This window comes from Oculina patagonica, chromosome 13 (assembly GCF_052425735.1).
Source record: "Oculina patagonica isolate OP01 chromosome 13, crgOcupat, whole genome shotgun sequence".
Lineage (NCBI taxonomy): Eukaryota > Metazoa > Cnidaria > Anthozoa > Scleractinia > Oculinidae > Oculina > Oculina patagonica.
In genome coordinates, this window is record NC_135770.1 from 9,341,376 (window position 1) to 9,353,888 (window position 12,513).

Sequence of the window (12,513 nt, forward strand, 5' to 3'; positions counted from 1 at the left end):
ATCTTTAATATATTTAAGTACAACAGGGGCCATCAGCTATAATTATGACCTGTGCCAATCACTCATGCTGTGTGCAACAGAGCACCGTTGAAATCCTAGCTACTCTTTATTTTAAGTTTGCAATATATTTATTTTTGGCATGCTCTTTTTGTTCATAAGTTGAGAATTTAGTAGCCAACAATGAATCATGTGAATGTGCCAGAGAACTCCTGAGCTGCTAATCCATCATAATTTCTAACACAAGTACAGTCAAATCTGTACCATAAATAAAAATGCTGTATTGATTGAGGTGAGGTGGCCTAAGTGTAAGTTGTTCGGACTCCGGATCAAGCGGTTCAGGTGTGGACTCTTACTGGTGTCATTGTGCTGTGTTCTTGGGCAAGACTACTCTCATGGTGCCTCCTCTCCAAGTGTAGAATGGGAACTGGCAAATTGATGGTGTGACAAGGGCATGCAAGTCTAGTTGCTTGGTGGGCAACTAGACTTGCATGCAGACCTTGCCTTTTTGTAACAAGGGGGCAATTTTGAGGTCACACAGGACCCTTGCAACCATTATATATGTATTTATTTAAAGAGTATACACGAGCTGCGAAGCCGACAACAAATACAGTCAAACCTGTACCATAAATAAAAATGTTGCATAGCAATGGGGTAGTTGTTTTGATTTAGGTGCGGTGACCTAATGGTCAGTGCGCAAGACTCTAATTAAAGCTGTTCAGGTGTGAGCCCAGACCAGTGTCATTACATGTATGTGGGGGGAGTGGGGAGGTTAAACCTGTGATGCAATTGTACTTCCATTTCATCCAGGTTGCTTAATCCTACTTAAACCAAGATATGCTTTGGCCTGATGGGCAAGCAGGCTTGCATGCAGACTTTGCCTTTTTGCATCAAGGGAGCAATTTATTTAGGGTGGTACACGGAGCTCGCTTGTTTACAGTCACGTTAAGTTGACACAAGATTAGTCCCAAAATTGAACTCTCAATTACATACACATACTGCAGATGCACAATGTACTGCCAGTGATATTCTCTAGAAAGAGCCACTGTCATATTGCATATGATACAATAAAAAAATATTTTCTTGAGTAGATGCCAGACCCCGACTCACCGCAGGCTTCATTTAAATACCGGTTCAAAACTGGAAACGTTTGATCAAGGTCCCAGTGTTTGTTTGAGGTCCAGGTGTTCCCGTTTATGAACTTAAAACTTTATACCCTTAATATTATTTTACTTGTTCCCATGTTGTGCATATATTGTTTCAGTTATTTTTATCATCAAAAAATCACAGGGCCAAGAGGAAAACAAATGGGTGAAATGAATAAGAAAAACTACTCCTACCCAGTTTTGCTGCTACTTGTGGGACAGTTTCATAATCATTTCATTTCATTATCAGTAAATAGAGTGAAGGACTCTATACAGCATTCAAATGGTTTTCTTATTTTAAGAAACAGGAATACTGAATGCCGGCTGAAGCTGGATGTCTGAAGTGTTATTACCCATTAAAACACTTAGTTTTAAAAAGGTTTATTACCTGTATTGTAGTCAAGGAAGGTAAAACTGTATAAAACTCAAGGAGCTAAATCCATTGATCACCTGCATGCACCATCTTGTTGACTTTAATTTTTCTGTATAAATTTTACATTATTTCATGTTTATAAAGCTTTTTTTCGGAATAAACAGCTGAGATAGATTTTATGCCCATGGCGTGTATGATAGATTACAAGAATGAAAACAACAGTAAAGGTCATTTCAATCCTTCGCAAACGGCAATAGCAACCTACATGTATATATATGCAGAGCTCTCTATTAATTCAAACATTGCAGACATTTTATCCTAACTATTCAATGTCGTTCTCATCATACCAGGTATTCAAACGTACGTAGTCCATGAATCGCCGTTCCTCTTCGTTCTTCGAGGCTTCTTCGATCGGTGCTTCGATTGGACAAGAAGACAGCAGCTTCGTTGTAGGCATACAGCGCCAAAACCTCATCGAAGGAAATAAATATTGAAGTATTTGCATACAAACATTGCCCTTTAGACCGACGTCAAACGGCTTTAAATTCTCATTATAAGAAACGATACCGCTAAATTGCAATGTCTCTTCGTTGCGGCTCTCTTGGGTTTCGCCACCGGGCAAACTAGACGAAGAATTTGTCGAAGAAATATCTTTTATAACCCTGTTAATTCTCAGTATATTCTCTCTTGAAACACTCGAAGCTCGAAGCGACGATGCGCATATGACGTCACGGACCAACTCATGCGTAAATCCGCTTTTCAGTGCAGTCGCTGGCTCACTTTAGACGTCCGAGTAATGGCGGACGGGTTTTCCACGATTTTCGGCAAGCTATTTCAAGGCTTATATTGCTCGCAACGTTCTAAATTCTAGCGCGCTAGTTAAATATAGACTTATTGAACAAATTGACTTTAGAAAAACACGAAAAGAAAAAGAAAAATTTTGGTCATAGTAGCACTTTAAACAATAATTTCTTTGGTATTTTCTTTATGAATTATTAATGAGTTTTTAATGATGTTGTACGTGAACTGCCAACTGTTAACCCTATTCAGACCAGGCTTTTTTTGGACCTTTTGGGATCGAGGGGGGCTTTAGAAGCCCCTCCTATGTAGCTTCCAGAATATAATTATGCTACCATGCAAGTAAAATAATGCAGCTGTTAACCCTATTCAGACCAGGCGTTTTTTTTTTACCTTTTGGGACCGAGGGGGGCTTTAGAAGCCCCTCCTATGTAGCTTCCAGAAGATAATTATGCTACCATGCAAGTAAAATAATGCAGCTGAAGTCTTGAGAATTTCTTTTAGGGCGGTTCTACCACTGTCTCATAATTGCATGTGAAAACCTTTGATGTATTTCTTGACAAATTACCAAAAATGTTCTAAGCCTATAGCCTGTAAATAAAGGTGCCATTCACCACTCGAGACGACTTGGGTTTCTCTCGCAAATGCCCCAAACAGCAAAAAGAAAAGGCAACAAGCAATAAGCCAAGATATTTTACCTCAGGAAATTATTTCTTTAAATTCATCAATCGCCTACAGTTGACAAGTAAAATATAATCTGTTTCAAATTATGAATGTTTAATTTTTATAAAATCTTGATCCTATTTTTCTTGCTATTTTTCTTTGTAAAAAAATTCTATAGAGGAATGTTCAACAAAACATTTTGTATTATATTTTTCTGATTGGCAAAGCTTTTAAGATTTACTTTTGAAATTGTTTTAAAAAACAATTTCAAAAGTAAATCTATGACATTTCATTTGTGTCTATTTTGAAGATACTACTATTTCTAAGCTTTCTTTTCCTTCACCAGTTGGCCCTCGTTTTCTCTTCACCTTCTAAAAGTCTCATATTATTTTTAATTTATGAGGGTCTATTATACTCTGGCGGTCTGGTGGTTTAAGCCAATTTTGAGCATCGGTCTGCGGGCACATTCTTTATTATTTGGCCGTCTACGGTCAAGAAATTTATGGCAGTCTCGCTCTTCAGGAGACAATAAAAGAAATTTGTGGTCTAGGAATAAAAAAAACATGGCAGTCTGCGGACTGAACAACCCCCTATAATAGGCCTTCATTTATAGCACATTTTTTATATTAATCATTTATTTCTTGGTGATCCTTCCATGCTCTGGTAAGTGCAATTCATAAGACGTTCTGTGATCTGATCAATGCTGGTTTACAGAAGTCATAAGCAAAATTTTAAAATTATAATATTTAAGGCTCTAAACAAACTTCTCCCTTTCCTCTTCTAGACTTCATCGCCATCCAAAACTAAGAAAATTAGCTTGTTGAGACAGATTCTCATCACTTGTAAAAAAATTGTTGTTGTTTGGTCTTCATTTTCGATTCCAAACTTTTAGGCCCGGGCCAAACGTCGAACTTCACATTAACAGTTAAACTGGGGAATTAAGTTCATGATAAGTTCAACATTTGACTCAGTTGAGTTTGTCCGACTGAATTAAGATCGACCAACCATTCAATCCGTCTGCTTCAGACGGATAGAACGTGTTGATCGATCTTAATGTGTTTTTAGCATTGAAATATTTGTTCTTGCTGCTCTGAATTTGGTTTGACGGTCGGTTTGACGAATTATGTTTGTTGTTTGACCCAACAGTCGAGCTTTACCTGTTTGGGTCGACCAAAACTGCAATTTAGTTCATCTCATGTGAAGTTCGACGTTTGGCCTGGGCCTTGGAGTTTGAGTTTGAGACTCAATACAAACTGCATTAATTGAGTTGTGGTGTGATTAACGTGAAGACATCAGATATCCAAACATCAATATACCAACAAACAAAAACACCACCATAGTCATTAAATGTGAAACCATTCCTGGATTAACATTTGATGCAAATGCTGCCACTTGCCAGTTAACATATTTCTGTAGGTTGCTTGTTGGACACAGACAGCGGCAATTATAACTTCCTCTAGAAAATTTGTATGTCCTTAAATCCATTTCACACGGGTGGCACAGCCGTCCATGCATGTCTCTGACTCCAGGGAGAACATTTGCCTTGTGCCTATTCAAGTATCTTAGTATCAAGTATGAGATTATTAACCAGCAACTCTTCGGTTACCGTAAATGATCTAATAAACTACCACTCTCAAATAAACGCCCCGTATCTAATTAACGCTCCCCCTGAGGTGTTAAGTTTGTATTAGACGCCCCCCCCCCCCCCCCCAATAAACACACGTGTCTAATAGACGCCACCCCTCAAAAACCAGGGAGACGCTACACAGGGTAAAATCACTCAATTTAGTTTCTTGCTTGACTCGGACATCGAATTAAAGAGGCTTTTTTTTTTTTTTTTTTTTTTTTTTTTTATAGTGCTTATTATATATTGGGGACATAATAGTTCCCCATACATGACGTTCCTTTTTTTTTTTTTTTTTTTTCTTTTTTACAATACGACACTTGCGCTTCTTACAATTCGACACTGTATACTATTTACAACACTTACACTACTTACAATGCGATGCTTACTACTTACAGTGAAATATATATTTTTTAAATACAAAAGAGACTAAAATACTATAAAACTATACATGGCACAAGAGCTAATTGACAGAACTTACACTGCACTTACAAAAAAAAACTGAAATTGTCACTAAACTAATACAGCTACTCACTATAACAACAGATCTAATGTAACTAAAATGATAAAGGATAAATATAACAGACAAAGAAAATGCACCTAAACCTGGCTCTTTTGCTTAAACAGTGGAAAGAAAGCTACCGCATCGCTTATGCAGAGAGTGGTCCACTTTGTTTCATACTTTTTATAGCTAGAGTTTTTAATAGCGATTTGTCTTTCACATTTAATTTTGCTTTCCAGTAAGGCAAGAAAGACCTTTATGCTAGGAGTCTCTGACTGATTTCTTGCGAGATATAGATGATATTTAGCAATAAGAAGATAGTGATTGAAAGCATGATAGCTGGTGTTCTCAGGTCTGTATCCATAAAGAATTTCCGAACAAGTAGGATTGAAATTGTCAGAGCGATTTGTATTCCACCATTCTATGACGTCTTTCCAAAATAGCTTGACTTCGGGGCACTCGCAAAACCTATGGAGAAGTGTCTCATTTTTACAGTGGCAGTGTTCGCAATGTGGTGACTCTTTTATTTTCATTCTATAGAGTGAGAGATTGGTAGGTATGATGTTATGTATGAGTTTATGCTGAAAGCTTCTTAATCTATTTTCAACGGTGATTCTAAATGGAAGTTCGTAGACATCCTTTAAGTTTGTCACTTGATTTCTTAGAGTGATTTCGACGGTAGGGGGAGAGAAGGACCTTTCCGCAAGCATCAAACGGGCTTTTTTTGCGGAGACGATATCATCGCTATTTGAATCAGCCTTTGGGAGTTCGCTAACACCACCGACACTGTTGCACGAGATTTTTCTTTTCCACGCTTTGGGGATAGCAGCGAGAACTCCGGCGTAGTCGAGGAAAGTGCATCGAACGCTGAATTTGCGCTTAAAATTTTCGAAAGAGAGGAATTGGTCGTGATTGTCGAGGAGATCACTTATTTTTAAGATGTCTTGATTTACCCATGTTTTATAATACACCGTTTTACCATTGGTCTTTATGAACCGGTTGTTCCATAAAAGTTCTTGTTTGAATTCATTTGCATTAAGCGGTTCCTTGTAATTCAATTCTTGCCACACCTTAAGAATATTTTTATAGAAAGGTGGTAAATTGTTGAGGTTCAGAAATTTTAGGTCGAAATTGCATTGAAATAGAAAAGCTCCTCCGACTTTACTTAATAAGGAATCAAGGCGGGCACACCAGTGACTGCCAGCCGATTCGCAATAACGATTAACCCAGGTAATCTTGAGGGATTTTACAACATCTTCAAAGTTAATCATATTTAGACCGCCTTTGCAGACTGGGCCAATCAACGTTTTTCTCTTAATTTTATCAGGTTTGAAATTCCAGATAAAGGAGAAGATGATGCTGTTGACCTCTTTTATGAATTCGGCAGGAACGTTTAAGACGGAGCAGCAATAAACAAGTTTGGCGATTGCTAAATTCTTTACGATGGCTATTCTGCCTAAGATGGTTAGATGTCTTTTGCACCAGATGTTAAGAACTTTTTTAAGTTTGGCAAGTTTCTCATCAAAGTTTAGTTTGATTCCAACATTCGCGCAATAAGGGAAACATATTCCAAGTGCAGTGACATATTCTTTCGGCCACGAAATGCCAAAAGGCTCGTCTTTTCCTAATCTGCTTTTCCAACGACCTAGCCACAGACCCTCAGTTTTTGATCTATTAATTTTCAGACCCGATAGATTGCTAAACTGATCAAGGAGAGCAAATAGAGACGCTGCGGAAGAGTCGTCGCGGATGAAAGCGGTGGTGTCGTCTGCATACAAACTAAGTTTAGTGATCTTATTCCCGTTTTCGAGACCTTTGATAGAATCAGTGATTCTTATCTGGTGTGCGAGTGGTTCTAAAGCGAGAACAAAGAGCAGTCCCGAAAGAGGACACCCTTGTCTCACTCCTCTTTGTAGAGAAAAAAACTCTGAAGAGTGACCATTGTTGATAACACAACTAGAAATATTGCTATAGAATGTGCGAATCCAGTTAAGGAAACTTGGACCAAAGTTCATAATGTTGAGGACCTTAAAGAGGTAGTCCCACTCTAAAGAGTCAAAGGCCTTTTCAAAATCTAGAAAGAGTATCATACCTTCCTTATTCTCATGTTGTTCAATTATGTCTGTAATTAGACGGATATTTTCACCGATGAATCTGCCTTTAATGTACCCCGTTTGGTCCCGCTCTATTAACAGGGGGAGTACCTTCTCTAAACGCCTTGCGATACATTTTGTTGCTAGTTTATAGTCGGTATTTAAGAGAGAGAGAGGGCGCCAGTTTTTAAGCAGTATTAAGCATAAGCATTAAGCATATTAAGCAGAATTAAAGAGGCTAACGATGTTAACATGGTTGACCCCAAAGACGACGAAGACATCGATATCGAACTATGAACGACGTCTGTAGGCTTTGCATTAGCGCAGAATAGATTAGTCTCCTACCCACAAACTCCGTTTTCCATCTTACACCGCGAGCAAACTACGTGTCTAAAGGCCGATTTACACGGCAGAAAATTTTTGGCACGGCTTGGATAAAATTGGCATGCGTACCATAAAAAATAGCACTGATACCCTGTTTACACGTCCTTTTTCTACCGTGCTAAATTTCGTTAACTAATGATCAATAATGTCTTGGTGCGGGTAAAAGGCTCAACACCTTGGCCAGCGTATGTCATTCTGCCTTAGTGCGCATGCTGCTATTTCATTTACCGTATTTTCTCGATTAAACGCCGGACCTCGATTAAACGCCCGCCTCGTATAAACGCCGGGTCAGAATTGCTTATTTTTAAATAAACTCCGGGGGCGTTTAATCGAGGTCCCGGCGTTTATTTGAGGTCAAGCTAAATATATTCTTTTGAATGGCACTACTATGAGATATTAGTACGGTATGCTGCTTTGGAATTTTAATAAATGTTTAAAGGAAAGGTCCAGCGTAACATAGCTAGGATGGACGCTGTACAACAAAATAAGACCTAGCTACGCGTTCCTGTCTTCATGACTGACGCATTTCCTTTCTTGTGTTAGTGCTCACAGTTGTTGAAATTTCGAGGATCCCTCCAGCGTTTTTTTATAAGTTGGAGAAAGTCGTTTAAGAACGAGGAGGACGTTGGCGACATTACCGTTTATGAACATAAAATTTTGTACCCATAACCTTTACTTGTATGCTCCTTTATTGCTCATTAATTATACCGTTTATAATCTGTTTGTAGCAAATCTTGATTGCAACATAAACTATCAATCCATAATAATGTACCTTTGGGTAATAATCACCTTTGGATACCCAGGGACAGTTTTTCGGGGCAGAACGAAGAGAAAATATCGTTTCGCCTTAACAAACTGCCCCTTGGTCTCGGAGATCGGTAACAATAAATCAATCTGAAAAATTGGCAGAAAATCGCAGTCTGTTAATAAACGCCGGGCCCCGATTAAACGCCGGTTTCAAATAAACGCCCGGTTCCACCAAGCCAAGTTTCAAATAAACGCCGGGGCGTTTAATTGAAAAAACACGCAACACGTAACGTACGAGTCGCGCATCTTTTCGCCTTTTTTACCAGAAGACTAGAATAAGGTGAAGGTATATAGTTCTCATTCTAATGGCAGCAGTGACGATGGCTTGTTACTCCCCTATTAACGACGACGATTGTTTTTATTATTTTTTATTCTTCCTGCATTATTTGGATCAACTTCTCAATCAAACTCTCCAAGGTAGAATTTCAGCTTTCTGGTCAATAACGATCACGCACCGTTTGGAGAAAGCGACCGAAGAAGACTGCTGAAAGTCACTTTAGTTTTTCCATGAATGCCCATAAGAATTTCTTGGCAACTATTTTTCTTAAAATACACGCTTCACGGACCGCCATGTCTATCGAGAGGAATTTCTGCAAATGTATTGAATGAATTTTCATCAGAAAGGAGTTGGTTCAGCACGGCTAATCGTTTACACTACACATTTCATCCGAGCCGGGTTAGACTTTCAGGAACGCGTACCAATTTTATCCGTACTCGGACAACCTCGCGTCTAGGTCCAAACACGGGTAAAATTTTGGTTCGGCGCGGGTGAGGCAAAGTCGTTTACACGACAAAATTTACCAGTGCCAAACCAATATTTTTTGGTACCCTACCATTTTTATCCGAGCCGTGCCAATTTTTTTCTGTCGTGTAAATGTGCCTTTATTTGTTTTGTTGACGTTGTTGCAGTTGAAGTGAAATAAACGCCCCTCTTTAATAAAGGTCTCATATCTATTTAATGCCCCCGCTAGGACCCCTAAAATTTAATAGACGCCCCGGGGGTTTATCAGATCATTTACGGTATTATAATTTGTCAGGTAGACATTATGCGTTTAAAGCTGAATGCTTTTCTTCATTTGCAAAAAAGTCAATCAGTTAAGATGGCAGGAAAACTTGTATTTTTAAATAGAAATGCTCAGCAATCCATGCCAGCTCAATGCTTTCTTCCAAAATTCTGTCAGAGCCTACCTGAAACCGTTGAAAAGGACCACTTGTGTATGAGTCGAGGTATCATTCACCGGCCCTTCGAGAATTTGATGATGGCTACTCCATTGAGAATAGCGGGCTACTCGTTGAAAAAAAAATGGGTCCGAGAAGATCATAAGTTCGCGTATCAATACATTTTGAGAAATTTACATCTTTGGCTGAGAACGAAATCTAATTTTCATTGTTTGTGGAGATTTGATGATCTGTCAGAAAGTTTCATCATTGGAGGAAATTGTTATTTTCTGTTATATTTTAATACTTTAGACGTATGGAAGCAAATTTGTTTAGAACGGCAAAGAAATACTGCTTTAGCTTGAACGCTTAGTGATTCATTTATCAAAAAATAAGACCTTAATATTACCAACTGAGACTGACATTATACAAAGTTGGTTAGTACTTCTTGGCAAGTTTACAAAATCTTGACACATATAAAAGCTTGAAGACATTATCTGCTATAAAAAACCCCAATAATATTGAAAGCATATTTGCTTCATCACCAAGAAATCGGAAAAAAAGATCCTGGTAACTCAGTCAAAATTAATGATGAAAATAATTATGTGCAAGTAAAATAATGCAGCTGCTCTCGGCTATCGCCTTGAGCAACTCTTACGCTTCTTTCGTGCTGTCTAAACTTCCCGCGTGCATCCATAACTCGATATACGCACGCTAAGCATGAACCAATTCTTAAATATCGAATGCACTGAACCCTTAGTCTTGGTTGCTATTTCGCCTACTCGAAAAAACCCATTAAATGCTATCGGAAACATCGCCGTGTAAAGCGTGCGCTGGTAAGCCGACCCGGAGGTGTGGCTTAATGACGAAATGAGCTCATACAACACGGGTCGCGTGATCGGAAGGCGAACATCTGGTGAGCCCCGGCGACTCTGCGCTGATAAAAGCTTCCTTGTTAAAAACGACTTAGTAGGGTCTGGATAACTTTTGAGTTTGTGGGCGTAGCTGATTGCGGAGATGTACGAGGAAATGGTAGAAGGTGCTAATTTGCTTGCTGACAGATAAGAAATAAATAGCGCAACCTCCACCAGCACCAATACTTCCCTCATCACCACCTCTTCCACAACCACCCCTCCACCGCTGCCGCCGCCTCCACCAACACCACCATCGCCACCGATGTCACAACCACAATTTAACTCCACCACCACCACAGTTCTATTGTTTATCACCACCGCCACCACAATTCTATTAGTTTAACTACACCACCACCACTATCTCCACAACCACAATCACCATCTCCATCACCATCGGAAGGGTACAAAAAGGTTACAGGAAGTCTACAGAGGGGTTAACAAGAACACGTGCTGGCATGAACTAAGAAAACATTTTGTACCCCTTCTGTACCCTTCCGATGGTAATGGAGATGGTGGTTAAGGTGGTTTTGGTTGTGGTGGTGGTGGATAAAACTGTGGAACTATATATGGAAGTGGAGGTGGTGGTGGTGGAAGTGGAGGAGGAAAACAATAAAATAATTATTGTGGATGGTGAGGAGGAGGAGGTTGGTGTTGTCAGGCCGATGTAAGACCGATGTGAGGTAGAGTTGTGGAAAAGGTGGTGGTGGTGGTGGTTGTGGAGGAGAAGGAGAAAGAAATTTACAAACGATTTTGCTTAGGATTAACTTTTTGGCCCTTTTATCACCGAGTTGATAAAGCTGACTCAAACGTATCGAGAATAAAACCATTGTTAGAAATGACGTCGGCTTTTAGTAACTTAGGGACGTACCATTAGAAAAGTAATGAGAGGGGTAGGGAATTTTCAGTTTGCAGGGGGTTTTTTTACGCTCATTGCTTGTGCATGATTTTTTTTGCGGGTGAAGCCTTCTGCTCTAATTTTTTTTTGACATTTTTTCTTTGTTTATCATTTGATAAAATTGATGTTATTCAAAGGTTTAATACATAAAAACCAGTGTTGTTCATCATATTTTTGAAAACAAAAATGTAAGGAATGGCTAAAATCAAATGTCATATGTTTTTATTTTATAACATGTTATACTGATTGTTTTCTTCGCCTTATACACTTTTTAACAGTATTTTATATCGAATGTCTTACAAATGCTGTAGTATAACAGCCAGTAGGCAAGACTTGAAAGTTGATTTTCTTTCACCATCGGCGTATAAGAAAAATAAGTTTTGCTGGTTGGGACGACGGGCTGAACAAATTTGCTTTCATGAAACTAGAGGGCAAGTGCTAGTCTGTATCGGTGGTCTGGGGGCATGCTCCCCCACAAAAGTTTGACATTTCTAGGCTCAGAAATGCTGTTTTCAGCATTCTTCACGATATATTTCTGCAGAAAATTGATCTCTCAAGTGTAAAATGACAGGCTTTTTAATGCTTAGTAGGACCTTTCAGTCTGTGCAAATGTTTTCTCTGCCTTCCTCTTTGCATGAATATTTTTTTTGGTATTTTCCTTTGCTTGTTTTTTTTTTTTTTTTTTTTGCCTTTTCCCTATCCGTCACACCACTTTTCTAATGTTCCGTCCCTTATACGAAAAGAAGGTTGCATAATTACACTCTGTATGGTTCAGTGATTTTGAATAAAGTGAAAAAAGATGCTTCTATTGCGCAGTACTTTAAACGTTATCATGATTCAAAACCAAAATAAAGCCTGTTAAGCCAGTTATACCGACTAAAACAATTATTCACCTCAGTGTCGGTGATTGGGGTGGATATTTACCTCGCCGCTTCGCAGCTCGGCAAATATCCACCACTATTCACCTCCACTTCGGTGAATAATTGTTAATTATAACCCACCGATTAACTCAAGAAACTAAAAAAGGTAAAAAGGTAAAGATAATTTATAAAAATAAATGAATACATGTTAAAAAAAAGATTTAAAAACTATACATTAAAAATGCAATATTATTACATTATTAAAATCTTAAAAATACGCGTTAAAAATACAATATTAAA